This window comes from Danio rerio, chromosome 11 (assembly GCF_052040795.2).
Source record: "Danio rerio strain M-AB ecotype USA chromosome 11, GRCz13ab, whole genome shotgun sequence".
Classification (NCBI taxonomy): Eukaryota; Metazoa; Chordata; class Actinopteri; order Cypriniformes; family Danionidae; genus Danio; species Danio rerio.
In genome coordinates this window covers 7,655,001-7,673,990 of record NC_141031.1, presented here as the reverse complement: position 1 = coordinate 7,673,990, position 18,990 = coordinate 7,655,001, and the positions used below count along the sequence as shown (strand labels likewise).

Sequence of the window (18,990 nt, the reverse complement as noted above, 5' to 3'; positions counted from 1 at the left end):
ATTTGTGTTACTATTGACGTAGTGTGAATGACACAGAGTGCCATCTGATAAGAGTATGTGTTTCTGCTTAGGAAAATGCTGTTTGTTATGAGCAGCATTGGTTCATCATATGAGTTTCGCATTTTCATATTATGTTGGTTGTGTAGTTGTGTAACAAGGTAAAATGTGTAGACGTTAGTACTTCACAACATTTTAAGTTTTTTTACTTCATTTTTACCGGTTAAATTCTGGAAACCACAGCTGCTTTTTTATACAGTAACAGTACACTGGAAATTATTCATAATGCTACAAATAAACAAAATACGGTATTTTACTGTAAAATTAATTTTTAGTTTTTTTTCCATTGTATTTTTACCGGTTACATTCTGGCAACCACATCCACTCTTTTATACAGTAACAGTACACAGAAAATTATTAATACTATGAATGAACAAAATACGATATTTTACTGTAAAATTCATTTTTAGCGTTTTTTTACTGTATTTTTACCGGTAAAATTCTGGTAACCACATCTGCTTTTGTGTAACAAAGATAAAATGTGCAGATGTTAGTACCTCACAAGATTGGTTTATTAATGCTATAAACTAACAAAATACGGTAGTTTACTGTAAAAATGATTTTTAGGGTTATTTTTACAAGTACAATTCTGGGAACCACAGCTGCTTTTTTACAGTAACCATACACTGAAAATTATTAATTACTCATTTTTAACATAAGTGGTTGCAAAACTTTTATATGGGCTAAATTTAAACAAAAAAAATTAAGTTGAACACTACTACATTTAGTTTGTTTGTTTAAATTCAGCCTATATAAATTGTTTGCAACCACTTATCTTTTGTGTGAATGACAAAGAGTGCCATCTACAGCATTGGTTTATCATAACTTTCGCATTTTCATATTATATTGGTTGTGTATTTGTTTGTGTAACAAAGGTAAAATGTACCTCACAACATTAGTGTATTAATGCTAGAAATGAACAAAATACTGTAGTTTACTGTAAAATTAATTTTAAGATTTTCTACCGTACAATTTTGGTAACCACTGCTGCTTTTTATTTTTTTTTAAGTATTAGTAAATTATTCATTCATTCATTCATTCATTCATTTTCATAGCGGAATGAACTGCCCATTTTAAATGATTCATTGATTTACACATTTTTTTTTAAGTTAAGTGGATGCAAAAAACTAATTGAGGCTAATTTTAACAATCAAATTAGGTTGAACATCACTATATTTATTTTTTGTTTAAATTCAGCCAATTTAAATTGTTTGCAACCACTTACCCTACAAATATTTAGTATTTCCAATGAATCCTTTTTTCAGTGTATGCTTTTTGAATTCTGAATATGAATTTGGAATAAAATTAAAGACAATCAATGACTCAAAAAAGCAAAGATTGTGTGTATGTGTGTGTGTGTCTACATAGCATATTTAGTGAATTAAAATGACCACAACCTGACTATGCTAGGTTACAACAACAATGATTAAAAAAATAGTAATATACAGTGCTCAGCATAATTAAGTACACCTCATTTTGAAAATTAATATTTTTATAAATTTCTCAATTAATATAGGCAATGTATTTTGGTGCATTAAAACAAAACATATTTATTAAACAGATATATTTATTAGAATAATATTTTAGTCACCAAACAAATTTAGAAATTAAAGGATAATTCAATTAAAATCAAGCTAAATATTGCAAAAACAAAATACAACCTTCAAAATTTCAACAATTTTTTTTCTGTTTTTTTGCTTCTCTTGATTTTTACTCTTTTTCCTAAATTCATGTTTAATATTTTTCTCCAACATTTAAATTTGGGTGTACTCATTTTTGGACTGTTATCGTAGGTTATTTTGTTAGATAAGCATCAGATTTGGCTTCAATACTGACTAATATCTAATGTATATGCACAAATATAATATTGTTAAGCTTACTATTAAAAATATGAAGATTTGTGAGGGGTGTACTTATATATGCTGAGCAATGTATATACTTTTTACACACTGATGAAATCAAACAAGCTTGCTAAATCAAACTATTCAAATGTCACCTTTCAACAGTGACTGCTTACCTACTATGCCAATGTTGTGCTTTGATGGACAAACTAGATCGCTTGACCACTAAAACGTTCAGACAATTTCTTCATTGTAAGCCTTTTCATATTACACCTTCTGCAACACATACTCAGATTTCTTTTAGCTGGATCAACACCTGATGCAGTTTATTAACATGATAACAGAAAGAGGGAAAAAAAAATCTATGGAAGGAGGTCCAAAGATCCACAAAGCTTCTGATTATGATGTCCTGATTGGCTAATACCGCCCTGATAAACTGTCACATGAAGCACAAGATAAGTCTTGCCCTCTGACCTCAGGAATGTTTTTTAGGAAACAACTTCCTGTTGACCCCAGATTAGATTAGTTATCTGAGGATTAGTGCAATCTGCAGGAAATGTCTCAACTACTATTGTATTTCAGAGTTTTATGATAAAAAATTGCACACTTTGAACGCTTCACTAAAATTTAGCCTATATTAATAAACACATGTATGAAGTAATTATGTATATTAATCGTTTTTTTTCCTAGCTGGGTTATAACAGAAAGAGAAGAGGAGTTGTTCATACATAGTCCGTCAAAATTGTTTAAACGTGCACAGATTATTGGTTGAGAGAATAACCGGCTGTAGTCTCAACAAAGGGTGCTTACTTTGAGGAATAAAAAAGATTTGTTTAGCCATTTCATAGTTAATTAATTTGTATAAATTATTATTAACTATTTTATTTGACTTGATTTGATTAGATTTATTAATTTCGAGCAGAAAAGTCATACGCAAAACAATTCTTTAAACAAAATACATTTCAACAAGGTCGAAATGGAGCGGGATGAAGCACAAGCTTATTATTTTCCACAGCCCATTATCGCACACATCATTCGTCTATTACTTCAACTTACTTCTTCTTTTTACATGAGAAATGAGCTTTACATGAGACATATTTTATCCATTTGGCATCTTTGACATATTATATATGTTTAATTCCATTTGTACATTTACGTTTTATAACATAGACCCAAAAAACACATGCAAACAGACATTAATTGAAATTTCCTCATACCTTTCTCATTTCAATCACTTCTATTAATCAATATATTCCTTTGTTATTATATATTTATACAACTATAATAATTCATTGATTCATTTTCTTTTCGGCTTAGTTTCTTTATTAATCTAGGGTCGCCACAGTGGAATGAACCGCCAACTTATCCAACACATGTTTTACGCAGCGGATGCCCTTCCAGCTGCAACAACTATAATAATATACAACTTTTTGAATTGATTAATATCTTGAGATTTTCCACTTTTTCTTGATACCATACATACAACTGAAGGAAAAATAATCAGCCATTTATTAATAAATTATATATAGAAATATTTTCCAATTGATGTTAAACAGATTTTCACAGTATGTCCTATTATATATTTTCTTTCTTCTGTAGAAACTTTTTTATTTTAATTTGGCATAATTAAAAGCAGGGTTTTTTTTTACTTACATTTTTCAAAAAAAATATTTTTAAAGTCAATATTATTAGACTTCTTTTCCCAATTTTCCTGTTGTCCAATGACTTTCCTAATTAACAACTTGCCTAGTTAACCTTGATTAACCTAGTTATGCCTTTATATTGCATATTAAGCTTAAAACTATCTTGCAAAATAGATTACATTAGAAAAGATTACATTAGAAAAGATTACATTAGAAATTAGCTGTTAAAACTATTCTGTTTAAAAATGTGTTCAAATAAAACTCACCGGTGAAATATTTGAGAAAGAATTAAAATTTCACAAGAGTGCTACTAATTTTGACTTAACTTCAGTTATATTGCGTTACACAACACACATTATTCCTCCACTATGTGAATACATTTAAAGAAAATTAATGTATTTTACTTCTCCCAGAATAATACAACTGCAAGATTATAATTGGTAGTTAGTGCGGGTCATTAAAATAAGTTAATGTTAAAAACTAACACCTTTTAATGGCAATAAGTAACAAAAGGAGAATTACATAGCCCAACCTCTTCACAGCTTTCTGAAATAACAGGTGTGTCTGCTGAAAATGGCCCTTTCAAGTGTGTCCCGTAAGCCAGCCGAGACACCTCTACCACCAGACGTCTATTAAACCTCTCTCTCTCTCTTTGCTCACAGATACTGTTTACCCTGTACCTGGGTTCCCACCTTCTGCTTTCTGATGAGATTTTTTTTTCTAAATACCAATTCTAGGACAGATAAGTCATGCCCCCTGTGTATACACCAAACTAAATATGTGTAGTTCCTGAATTTGAAAAACGAAATGAGATGAATCGTGCTGTGGACTTCATTTACATTTAAATAAAAATAAACATGGCAGGGTATGGGATAAATACTAAATGAATGTAATCCGCGATTCCAAAATATAATTTACCGCAGTGTCAAAAAATATATATCACGACGATTTGGATTTCATTCCGTATAAATTGTGGCAATAATTCCAAAATAATTCGAAGACCCACAAAAAAATTGGAATTGATTCGGATAGTGCATTGATGATGGCGATTATTACACTGTAGTTCCTGCTGCTAAATTTGAAAATAAACGAATAAATAAATTAATAATAATCACCAAAACTTTGATCTATAAATGAGTTTTTTGATGTATGCCAATTTTTAAAAAATAAATCATATCGATTGCATGTCTGAACACACACACACACACACACACTGGAGTCTGGGTGTGTTCAGAGTAGTGTGTGCTGCCCACAGTCTGCAGCTGATTAAAATGGCAGCCTGTGTATAAAGTCTGCCGTCCCACTGTCACACAAACCTTTCGCGAGCAGAAACAAACACTTTGACAAAATGGCAGAGAAGGCGCCCTGCCTTCCGCTGATTACCGATCGTAAAATAAAAACCACCGTAAAAGGCAGGTATTTGACCCACCAAAGGCAGCTGAGCACTTTACATAAAACTCCAAGTGTAACAGGGCTGTTTATTCCCTGCAAATTGGTGAGCGTTTATCGGCACAGCAGGAAGCTCTGTAAACACACAACTGCATCAAAAACAGGGGAAGAAATCATCTGATTTGAAATTCTTGCCCAACTGAAAGTGTTTTCCATTTTATGCGCTTGGTAACCGCAGCATATGGCCCTATATCCTGTATCACAGCGTCTCTAAAGTAACAGCCTTGCCTACAATGTGAATGGCACATCCAAGCTGAAGTGGTCTTCTTGTTTTAGTCTTCAAGCCCATTTTCTTCACTATTTTAATTTTTTATTTAAATTTTTTTGTATTAAAATCTCTTAAAGTCTATTAGAATGCACAGTTCCAGTATAAATGCTACATGGAGATGTATTTGTTGTTCAGTAAGTCCGACTATTTGATTCGGCTGTGCAAACACTGATGTTCGGAGAACAATGGCTGTCAGTTGCCTTCTGTAAAGCACACACACGCAAAATATTGTGAATTATGGCTCTAATTAAAGCTGTTAAGCATTATGAGCAAAAGCTTTGGCTTGTTTAATTGTTGGTAGTTTAATAAGTTGTAGTTTTATGTGGCGAAATGCTCGCATTTTGCGCATTTTATTGTCCGTAGTGTGTCAAATTGTCTCCACATGTATCTGATATTTCCCATGCGCGATAATGAACCACAAATCATGTTTGCCAGATCACAAAATGTACACATATATGTTATATTTCTGAATGTTTTTCAATGAAAACAGCTCATTAGAACATGTTCGAGGACAAAGAATACCAAATGTCGCTAACAAAATTAAATTGTAATTAAATTAATGTATGGATGTACATTAAAAAGACTGATTTTTTAATATTTACTTTGTTTCTTTTTTGAAGCAAAAATGCATTTGAGAGACATCATGTCGAAAAAATGAATCGTGAATAATCAGCCGTCACGGGTTTTGTACGACTAACTATCAGAATCATAAAGCTCCACACTTGTGAGCAGAATTTCTGTGTAGGTGTCATGGCATCCATTCATCTCTGCGTTACTGGAAATGTAGAAACCGGTCCTTTTTCCACTTTGAGTGAAAATACCTAAGCAAGTTCTCTGGTGGATCTCATAATCCTGCTCGTGTTTGGCTGTTTTCATTTCTCTGATGCAGGAAGGGGGCCAGAAAGAAACAGAGCCAAGGAAAATATGCCTTTGAAATGAAAAGGATGGGATAGTGTTTTCACACACAAACACAAAGACGAGGAGAAATGAACTACAAACCCCGGTCCCCTCTCACCCCTCCTGTTCTCCGGGCCTGTGCTGAAGCTAATAGAGCACAGGGCTCAAATAGAGCTCAGGCCACTTTGAAATGCTAATGGAGCGGCTTCAAACGGAGTCCATTCACACTTATACAAATTCAAAACATTTCTTTCTTTCTTTCTTTCGGGTACGAGAATGTCTATTTAAAGCACAAATGGTGACATGCAAGAATCCAGACCAAAAACCACATGGCATATGGTAAAACTCCACATGTACATCTGAAGTTCTAATTCAGAGAAATGTTGCCTGCTTTAAATATACTGCCGCTTTATGAGTGTATTTTAAACTCTACTTTTATTTTTCCTAGCTGAATAATTGTAGAAGTTATAAATGTAACAACGGAAGGGGGGAAACACTCAGATTTAAAGAATAAAAGCGTTAACTTGAATCATTAACGAGTTTAAAATTATACAGAGTTTCCGAGTTTCAATATAAACGCCCTCTGTAGGTCCAAAACGCTCCGAATCAAGCATGCCAAATGTGCATTCAGGTGACTCGATATGTTTCACAGTCGGTTATTAGTGTGTCTCAAAGCATGCACTGCATTTCAAACAACACCGCGCTCTCGTATTGACTCTTAGGCTCTTATGCACCAAAGCAATGTTTACCCAAAAACACATGTGATTTGCTCACTGTTTTGGTAACATTTCAAATGATAGTGTCTAGGAACCTATATAAAGTCTTCCATATTTAATTACAACAGTAATGGTGTTTATTCATCAGCATCACAAATAATTATAATAAACTGCATAATTCTTAATTATGTGATTACAGTGTGATATGAATACTAATGAAATGTTTGCCTGTTTCACTATGCCTTATCAAGCTGTTCAGTGTTTGGGCAAAGAAGTGCCACCGGCTGGATTTTGCTCATCTCTCCATTGGCACCAGGGGCCTGGGTGTGGATTAATTATAAATGTGGGGTTAAAGGATCTAATTTTACAGCGACTGCTCATAAGTGTCCGATGTTACATTTTGGAGAAAATCAGGTTCAGACTATTTAAACTGCACTTGGTTCTTAAAGTCCCCTAGTTAGCACTCGATCACTGCTGTCTGTGCACCCTGAACCATTCGCTTCCCATTAATCATCCCGAGGAGTTAAAAACGACCAAAAAGAGCCTGAAATTGCTTTTAATTATAGACACAAGACCTCAATTTAACAACCCAAGTCAAGCTTTAGTGAGTTCAACAGTTGATGTAGGTCACCACACACTTGTTGTAGGAAGCAAAAGGCAATGACAATAAATTAAAGTGTGCAGACTTCACTGACACCTTTAAAGAATCTCCAAAGGACTGAAATATCTCTATGGGATTTATTTGAAGACCCCCACCATTAACACACTAATAGTTTCCATTCAAAGAGAGCAAAAAAAGGGAAAGGGTAAAAGACAAAGAGAGAAATGGCAGCCGACCAAATCAATCCACATCTGGTTGTGTTTTGATTAACCATTTCTCAATTAGCCATGGTCCCCCTTTCCATCATTTTAATTACTCTGAACAGAGTAGTTTTGTTCGTTTAGAGTCATCCAACTAGGATTCAACTCTTTCAAAGTTTTTTTTTTATCATACTTTTTGGCTAAGATATAAAAGTTAAATGTGTTTTTAAAAACGCACTTCGGCTTCTAGCTGTGATTTATACTAATAAAGCACGCATGGACAGAAAAATTGATTCCTCTCTTTTTTTAGGCTCAAAAAGTTTGAGTAACCAACAAACTTGCTTATAACTTTGTTTAGGAATTTAAGGTTACTTAAGCGCATTGTTAGCCTATCATTAACAAAGAGATTCTTCTTACCTTGAGTGAGTGAGCGGGTAGTTGAAGAAAAATCAGGCGTAAAGTTAATTAATCAGTTGAGGCAATTACAAGAAGGTCTTTGATTTGGAGCAGCGCGTCTCCAACGCACAACGCACGCATGCTCCGCTCATCCGAGCCTTCTTTATCTGAGTGTGAGCGCTCACATTCCCGCAGAGCCGCGCTCAGTCCTGCGCTCCGCCGTGCCGGGATGAAAAGATGCGGGTACGGTGAGAGTCCGTCCTTCCGTCCGTCCTGCTGGAGGAGAGCAAGGGGACGCGGACCTGTTCGCAACGCAACTACTGCAAAAGAGCCAAAATAAAAAGAAGCCAAAAAAATAAACAAACAAATACAGTCCTCTTTATTTATTTCAGTCCTTTGAGCGTCTTCGGGTTTGTTGAGTCCCGTTCCAGCCGGAGAGAGAGCGGCCCGCGGTTGAGAGATTTCTCTCTGTGAGAGCTCAGCGGAGATGTGTGAGAACGGCTGCGCTTAAAACCTGGAACTGGATTCCTGGATTACACGGGTACGGATTCGACGAGAATAGGATCGCAGGGAGAGGGGGAAAAATATCTCAAGTAAAAGGCTGTTGTGGAAGACGATTACGCAGAGCTGAAGAGGAACGTAAAGCTGATTATTTGTTTTGTATATACAACTTTTGGCTATTTTCCATTGGATTTGCACTGCTACATGCCCCTCATTGGGGCACACTGAAGAAAGATTCCCTAATGCTGTGGGCAGGCCGGCCTGATCAGCCAATGACTGCACATGTTTTCTCACTGTAATTCTAGCTTGCATCAAAAAGAAAAACTGCAGATTTTTGTCTTTTTTCCTCAACTTGGCCTCAATCAAAAGACCGACTTGTATGCTGCAACTGGAGCAGTAGTCCACTCAACAACATGCCATTTTATTTACTTTTGTTTTATTCACTGACCATCCTCAACCCTTAAATGCAATGCAAATCCTAGAACTATTATAGATTGAGTTGAAAAGGCCATGCATGCACTTGGAACACACACCCCCTATGCATCCCCCCTACACCTGGCATTAATAAAGCGTCGGAGCGATGTTTCAGTCAAATCCAACAACTCTAAGGGCGCATTTCTCTGTTTCACTCTTACAGCAGGTGAAGCTCACAGTATAAGAGCACACACTTATATTTTCATATGCATAACTTTACATAGTAATAGATCCATTTTGAGGGACAAAAGAGAAAACAGATGTGGTAAAGGTCATTCTGATATATTTTTTCTGATGTTTATGCATTAGTTTTGCAGAAGTAAAACCATATGTGTGTTGCATTCTTGCAGTCAAGGGAAAGCAATGGGCTTTAGCAAAATCTCATACACACAAATAGACACGCACACACAAATGCATCAGTTCTGTTACAAACCACTGATTTTATCTATTTAAATATGCTGGGGTTGTTTTCTTTAAAAAAAAAAAAGGGTTCATCAAATGCATTTGCAATTAGCATTACATTTATTTAGGTGGAAAATATACAGAAAAAAACTCTTAAAATAGAGAGAATAAAGTTTGAATAAAGCTACAATTATTATTGTTGTTATTAATAATAATAATAATTATTATTATTGTTGTTGTTATTAATAATAATAATAATAATTATTATTATTATTATTATTATTATGGTTGTTGTTGTTGTTATTATTATTATTATTATTATTATTATTATTTATTTACTATCATTATTATTTTACTACAATGATTATTATTAATAATATCACTATTATAATTAATTAATTTATTTATTTTAATATTTTTATTATTATTTATTATTTTTTTTAAATAATTATTATTATTTTTACTACTACTATTATTATTATTTTACTATTATTATTATTTTTTACTATTATTATTATTTTTATTATTATTATGATTATTACTACGGTCACACTCATTTAGCTCAAGAAACTCAATTGTGTGGGATTAGGGATGTAGAATAAGATAATAATTTAAAAGTACTAATTTAAACAAAGCAAATATCTTAAACGTTTAAAAATAATAATAATAATAATAATAATAATAATAATAATTATTATTATTATTATTATTATTATTATTAATGTTATTATGGTCACACTTTATTTTATTTATTTGCTAATAAGAAACCATTAACTAAGATATTTAGCGCAAGAAACTAATAATTGGGTAGGATTAGGAATTATACTTTATGAGCACTAATAAAGCAAGTATCTTAAAATCTTAATTGTAAGTAATAAATAATAATTTATTATTATTATTATTATTATTATTATTATTATTATTATTATTATTATTATTATTACTCGAAAGCAACATATAAAAATCCATTTAATGTGTTTCTAATGCTCTTGTGGGTTTTTAAAGCTACAGAGTCTTTGTAATGAATCCGTGCTGCCAAGAACCTGTAATAGATATTTGTCATTTCACAGGAATACAAATTCATCTGAACTCTGGTGCATTTGTAATAGGATTGACTTAATGAAAATAACACTGGTTGATCTGTATTCATTTTAGTTGCTCTTTATGTTATGTGGGAGAGCAGATTGTAGCTTAAATAAGGATTAGTGCAGGTATTAGCTGTATAACACTCTTCTAATCATGATCATCAGCAAACGTTCGGCTTCCGTCTGCTTTCTTTGCCGTGTCACATCAGACCAGACCAACCCCCAAAACCCTCTGAAAATTCCTCTAAAATATCAACCAACAACCCTCCCTTCTCCCGTCCTCTGCTTGTAATGTTTTATTTACAGTGGTGTGAACGTGTATGTGCGTGTGTGTTTGTATTTTCTTTAAGGACATTTGTATGTACTTCTAATTTTTGTATAGGAAACAGATTTTACATCATCAGCCTGGTTTTATTGCAGTTATTATATGAGGGTTGTGAATGCAAATGTGTATGTCAGCCAGTGAATTCATTCATTTGACATTCTCAATGCCAGCAGGAAGAAACTATTCATGAAATTTCACGTCTCAAGATCACTCTCTGTTAAACATGGCCATTTATTTATGCATCATCGATTTATTTATGTGTTTGTTTATTAAAATAGGACAAAGCTGTCTAGTTTTGATTTGCCTGTAGAAATAATTTCAAGCAGCTTACATAATTGGGATGCATAATCCATTTGAAATGTATTTTAACTACAAATTCTCAAAAATAAATAAATAAATAAAAATAAAATCTGTCTCCTTTATAAAAATTAGAATCTAGTCTCAAATAATGCATAACATCAAAGAGATTTCTCAGTATAAACTATAAAATATCTCATCCAGTTCTTCAAATCAAATGGTCTAGACCAGGGATGCCCAAACCTTTCCTTATGACTGGCCAAACTTGATTGAGGGCTGTTGACCGAAGGTAAAAGTTTCTATGAGTAAAACTAATTTATTTTCTAATATTTAAAAATAACTTCAAAACATTGCTTTTATTTACATTAGCAAATGCAGTTTTTTTTAATTATAGTGAACTTATTACAGTAAAAATATAAACAGTATTATTAACAACACAATGAAAAATAATACAAAACAATAATTTTTTAAATTATTATAAAATAAAATAAAAACACAGTTCAATGCTTAATGCATTAAGCTGCAACTGCCTTTGACTTGACCTGCATGCTGATTTCTTGTGCATTGCTCTCTGCCTGTTGAATGACAGTATTTACATTTAAAAAAAAAAAAATCTGAATCAATTACAAAACATGTTACAAATATAAACAAAGAAAATGTCACATTCATTTTTAAAACATCGCTGTCATAGATAATCACCCATTTTCTGGATGGTGGGCCAATTCAAAGATTAGCATTGGCCAGCTTGGGCCCACTGGCCCTAATTTGGGCATCTCTGGTCTGGAATTGAAGGCAAAATTATTAGCCCTCATGTAAAATTATTTAAATAAGTTATTTCAATAGTATTATTTTTAATATTTCCCATGTTATAATTAACAGAGCAAGGAAATTTTAACAGTTATTTCCTATAATATTCTTTAGTTCTGCAGTAAGTCTTATTCATTTAGTTTGGCTGGAATAAAATAAGTTTTTTTTTTAAACCATTTTTCAGGTCAATATTATTAGCCCCTTTAAAAATATTGATTTTCGATTTATACAGAATAAACCATTATTATCCAGTGACTTTTAACTAATTAACTTATTAACCTAGCTCCCATATAACTTGATTAATTTGGTAAACTGCTCTTTAAGCTGAATATTAGTAAAATATTACATTCTGGCATCGTGGAAAATACCAAATAAATAACACCTCAGGACACCCCATTTAGAAAACGTATATGTATTAATTTATTATTACATTTATTTATTAACAATTTATTATTAATATTTATATGATCCATTTCTTAGTGAATATAATTAATATATTTTGCTGCATTTGAATATAACTAACTTACTAAAAACATATATTTATTAAAATAATATTTTAGTCACCAAACATAATAAACAAATAATAAACTATGAAATTTCAACAAGATTTAATTTATTTTTTTTCTTTTGATTTTCGATCTTTTAACAAATTTTTTGTTAATATTTATCCCTAATGTATAAATTTGGGCTTTTGGATTTTTGTAAAGTATATTGTTAGATTTTGCTCCAGGTTGGGTGTCAGTGCTGACTAATTTAATGTATATGCACAAATACTTAACTTCCTATAGAAAATATCAATTTAAATGGGAGATTTGTTAGGGGTGTAGTTGTATATGCTGAGCACTGTATCTTTATATATATTGTATTTGTGTTTATACATTAGATTAGTCGGTACTAAAGCCAAATCTGGAGCTTATTTACAAAAATAACTTACAATAACGGTCCAAAAACTATAGTACACCCAAATTTATATGTTATAGAAAAATATTAAATACAATTCTTAAAAAAGGAAAGTTTTATAGATTGTAGTTTTTTTCTAATATTTTGCTTGAATTTTATTGTATTATCTTTCAATTTCTAAATATGTTTGTTGACTAAAATATTATTTTAATAAATATATCTGTTCAATCAATCTGTTTTGTTTAAATGCACCAAAATACATTGCCTATATTCAAATGTAAAATGGGATATATTTTATTATGCTGAGCACTATATATATATATATATATATATATATATATATATATATATATATATATATATATATATATATATATATATATATATATATATATATATATGTATATATGTATATATGTATATATGTATATATGTATATATATATATATATATATATATATATATACACATATATACATATATATATATATATATATACATATATACATATATACATATATATATATATATATATATATATATATATATATATATATATATATATATATATATATATATACATATATACATATATACATATATATATATATATATATATATATATATATATATATATATATATATATATATATATACATATATACATATATACATATATATATATATATATATATATATATATATACATATATATATATATATATATATATATATATATATACATATAGACATATATATATATACATATATACATATATATATATATATATATACATATATACATATATACATATATACATATATACATATATACATATATATATATATATACGTATATATATATATATACGTATATATATATATATATATATATATATATATATATATATATATATATATATATATATATATATATATATATATATATATATATATATATACGTATATATATATATATATATATATATATATATACGTATATATATATATATATATATATATATATATATATATATATATATATATATATATATACGTATATATATATATATATATATATATATATATATATATATATATATATATATATATATATATATATATATATATATATATATATATATATATATATATATATATATATATATATATATATGTTCAACTGCCCAAAACCAAACATGTAAAATACATAACAAACACCTAAAACTATCTTAAAAAATTAAAAATGCCATAAACTAAAACCAACCCTCCTCGAAAGACTTCTCGCCCTTCCAAATTTCTGTTTACTCAGGAGAGAACAAGGAGGAACAGGCCCAAGCCTCAAAGGAAATTCACATTCTACTTCCTTCATGACCACATAGCTTTCTGGATTACAGCAATGTCAAATAACTGACCTGTAAAGCAAATGACTTGTGCAAACAAATGCCACTCTCTCCCACATGTAACGCCAACACAGCCTTCAACAGTTTGTACGCATGCATCACTGTATTACGCAGTGATTTTGAATTCTCTTTCTCTCCCTCTCTCCGAAACACGATATCTGCTAAAACAAATATCTGTGAAACAAATCTAAGCAGTGCTGAATGGTTTAGCAACTGTTATTAAGGTCACTGTAATTTAAAGTCAGTGTAACGTCTGAACTTGGAGGCTCGATGCAAAGACATCCACAGCCAAGTGGAAACAGATGTGGCGTAAAAGCAGATACAGCATTAGCCGACAGCTCAGCCGTTCTCTGAGGTCCGCCAGTTAAGATTAATATAGCCCAGGCATTAGCATATACAACTGCCGTACCTCGACCTGCAAGACTCCAATTCATTCTGTTTACACAAGAGGCCAAAAACCACATTCTGCAATAACGTTGCCCCTTCACCCATTAGGAGACTCGGGGTGACTCTGTGTCTTATGCAAACTGTTCAATTATCTGGTGTTGATGCAGTGAGAGATATCACCTTCAAAATTCATCAAGTCCAGAAAATTGAGCAGGTGTAAATTGGCTTAGCTTTTTTGTAAGGTCACACTTTAGGTTTCATAAGCTAATGTTAGTTAGATTCGTATTGAATGAACACTACATAGGTATCATTTATTAATCATATTGCTCATTTACTAATGTGTTATTAAAATCCAAAGTTCTTAACCTTAATGCGCTAATAAACATTAGTCACTAATTAACATTAAAAAGATGAACGAATACTGTAAAAAAAATATGGTTCCTGTTGTTAAATACACTGAAAAAATATGTTACCTACTGTGTTTTCCGTTTATTTAATCTTTTAAAATGCATTATGGGATGTTGATCTCTGATTTGTTGACTTATGGTGTTAAAAATATAACTCTGCAGTTTAATAAAGTGACTTTTATTGACATTTTAGTAGTTTGAAATAGTATAAGAAATAATATAAGTTTGTAAGGTAACAGAAAATGTTTAGTAGTTAATTAAAAGGTTTTTGCACCTTAATATACAACATCAACTCAAACAATATATCATTTTAAACTATTAAAAATGTAAATAAAAGCCTCTTTTTTGAACGTTTCAAGGTTTCAAAGTTGTTGGAAGAAAGATCAAGGTCCCATAATGCAATTAAAAGCCATAAATATATGAGAAAAATAAAAATGATGAATCACAAAATATGGAAAACAGCTAATTTCTGGGTATTTTTACAGTGTATATTAACATCATTAGATAATTCTTAATTACTTGCTTTTGTTCAGAGTCTCTGCAACATTTTAAATATCATTTGACTGAAAATGTTAATGGCATGTATTCATTTATTTAATGTTTATTGTCGTCCTATAGGTAAATTTCAAGATGTAAAATGTGAAAAAAATAAATATAATAATATAATAAGAATATATAATATAATATAATAAAAATAAATAAGCAGTCACTCTATGGAGCTAATAATATGCCAAAACAATCTGAATTTGAATTGTGTTCATTTTAATTATTGACTATTGTAATTTAATAAATAAAAAAATGTGTCTATAAAAAAATTCAGCCTTGAAAAATTTAGTTGTCTTACATTTCAGATGTTCAATATTCAAGTTAAAAAATTTAAATTCAAATGAGGGAATTCAAATTCAAAACATTTTTTAACAGCATATAAAAATTTTGATTTATTAAATGACAACAGTGAATAATTCAAATCAACACAATTCAAATTCAGATTGTTTTGGCATATTATTAGCTCCATATCATTCTGTAATGTTTACAACAGTGAAAAGATTTACATTGAAGAAAAACGAATTAGCAGATTAGCAGACCTTCATCAGGTTTTGTTTTACACCAACCAGAAAGACATTTTCACATATAAAAAAAGATGACAGGGCCTGACCTTGTCGTCCTCAAGAGATCATACAAAAGCAAGTATAAAATCAGACAGTTCAATGATAGAATGCATCCTTGATCTGTCAGCTTCTCCATAAATTGATGGCACTTCCGAATCATAGTCTTTAAGATGTATTGCATGCATTTTATGTTAAATTTAATGCAAATGCAACAGGACTGACTAAAACATGGAGACAATTGTAAATGTATTTATATGTTTGTAGTATTTATTTGTTGAATTTATTTATAACTTCATGTTTTTAATCAATGACAATAATTTAAACTTTACTATTTCTGAAGTTTCTTTCCCCCCTAAATAACAGATTTTAGCATAACAAAACTACTAAAGTACTGTAAGTTCAATTGGGCTGAGGACAATGACAGGCTTTGTAAATTTGCAAAGTGTTTTTATTAACGAAAAACAACCTGAGAACCAAATGAATGATGGATTTCTTTACACAACAACTCACAGAAATCAACCATCAGTCCATTTTAGAAATGTTTGGTGGTTTATTACAAGGTTTTTGCACCTTAATATACAACACCAACCCAAACAATATCACTTTAAACTATTAAAAATGTCAATAAAAGCCACTTTTTAAAAATTTTTAAGTTTAAAAGTTGTTGGAAGAAAGATCAAGGTCACATAATGCAATTAAAAGCCATAAATAAATTAGGAAAAATAAAAACATGAATCACAAAATATGGAAAACTCCCAATTTATGGAAATTTTTACATTGTTTATTGACTAAAATAATTACATAATTCTTGATCACTTGCTTTTGTTCAGAGTCTCTGCACTCTCAGAGATAAAGCTACGCAAGTTGTCACTGATGTGGTGCCTGTTTGGTCCATATTAATACCTCAAGGGTACATATTAGTACTTAAAAAGTACAACAGTGTTCCTCTTAAAATTTTTAGGTACTAATACTTTTGAGTTATCAATATGGACCCTTTAAGTTCATATGTGTACCACCCCAGTGACAGCTTGTGTACCTTTATTTCTGAGAGTGTGAAAAGATTTACCTTGAGCAAAAACTGCCCATTAACATTTGATGTTAAATTGAATGAAATTGTGACAGGACTGACCAAAACATCGGGACAATTGTTAATGTATTTGTATTATATATTTGTAGTATTTACTTGTAGAATTTGTTTCATGTTTTTAATAAATTGATGTGAATGATACCAACCTAAATTTGCTATTTCTGATGTTCGTTTTTTCTAAAATCCAGTTTTCCATATTTTGTGATTCATGTTTTTATTTTTCCTCATTTATTTATGGCTTTTAATTGCATTTTGGGACCTTGATCTTTCTTCCAACAACTTTTAACCTTGAAAAGTAAAAAAAAAAGTGACTTTTATTAACATTTTTAATAAAGCGATATGTTGTTTGGGTTTGTGTTGTATACAATGGTGCAAAAACCTTGTAATAAACTGCCAGTACATTTTCTGCTATTTTAAAGACTTTTGGGAAATGTACATTAACTGTCCCTGAAATAAAAACAAAAAATACAGTAAATAAAAAGTATTTCATCCAAAAAAAAAATCTAAAATGGACTGATGGTTGATTTCTGTGAGTTGTTCTCTAAAGGAATACGTCATTCATTTGGTTCTCAAATTGTTTTTCTTTATTAAAAACACTTAACAAATTTACCAACCCTGTCATTGTCCTTGCACAATTGAACCTACAGCTTTAATAGTTGTTATGCTAAAAAGTGCTAATTTATGGATATTTTTACAGTGTATATTACCTACAATTATTTCATAATTCTTAATTACTTGCTTTTATTCAGACTATTTGCAATATTTAAGATGTCGTTTGACTGAAAACGTTCTATTCATTTCATTCAGAGATAATAGAATGGCCTTTATTCATTCATTTAATATTTATTGTCGTCCTAGGTTTATTTTAACATGTAAAATGTGAAGATATGACCAAATAAGCAGTCATTCTGTAATGTTTACAACAGTGAAAAGATTTACATTGAACAAAAATGACCAACCATTAGCATTTGATGTTAAATTGAAAAAAATTGTAAAAGGACTGACCAAAACATGGCGACAATTGTAAATGTATTTGTATTATATTTTTGTAGTATTTACATGTAGAATTTATTTAATGTTTTTAATCAATTGATGTGAATGATACCAACCTAAATTTGCTATTTCTGATGTTCGTTTTTTCTAAAATCCAGTTTTCCTTATTTTGTGATTCATGTTTTTATTTTTCCTCATTAAGTTATGGCTTTTAATTGCAATTTAGGACCTTAATCTTTCTTCCAACAACTTTTAACCTTGAAAAGTAAAAAAGGTGACTTTTATTGACATTTTTAATAAAGCGATATGTTGTTTGGGTTGTTGTTATATACAGTATATAATGGTGCAAAAACCTTGTAATGAACTGCCAGTACATTTTCTGCTATTTTATAGACTTTTGAGAACTGTACATTAACTGTCCCTGAAATAAAAACAAAAAAAACAGTAAATAAAAGGTATTTCCTCCAAAAAAAAATCTAACATGGACTGATGGTTGATTTCTGTGAGTTATTCTGTAAAGGAATACATCACTCAATTGGTTCTCAGGTTGTTTTTCTTTATTAAAAATACTTTACAAATGTACAAACCCTGTCATTGTCCTTGCCCAATTGAACCTACAGCTTTAATAGTTTTGTTTTGCTAACACTATTATTTATGGATGTGTTAGTGTATATTAACAAAAATCATTACAGAATTCTTTACTTGCTTTTGTTCAGAGTATTTGCAACAATTATAAAATCATTTG

At 30.3% G+C, this 18,990-nt stretch overlaps 1 protein-coding gene across 50 annotated transcripts in view; it reads right to left on the bottom strand.

Moving 5' to 3' along the window:
* The window catches only part of adgrl2a (adhesion G protein-coupled receptor L2a), a 272,313-nt gene that overhangs the window by 200,953 nt on the left and 52,370 nt on the right, over positions 1-18,990 (bottom strand). For 37 of the 50 annotated variants that reach the window (XM_087273229.1, XM_087273228.1, XM_087273230.1 and 34 more), the window contains exon 1: positions 8,090-8,540. The exons of the other annotated variants lie outside the window; for them this stretch is intronic. The gene's annotated coding sequence lies outside the window, so the exon portion shown is untranslated. Of the gene's footprint in view, positions 1-8,089; positions 8,541-18,990 lie in introns of those variants that run through there. 50 annotated transcript variants of the gene reach the window in all.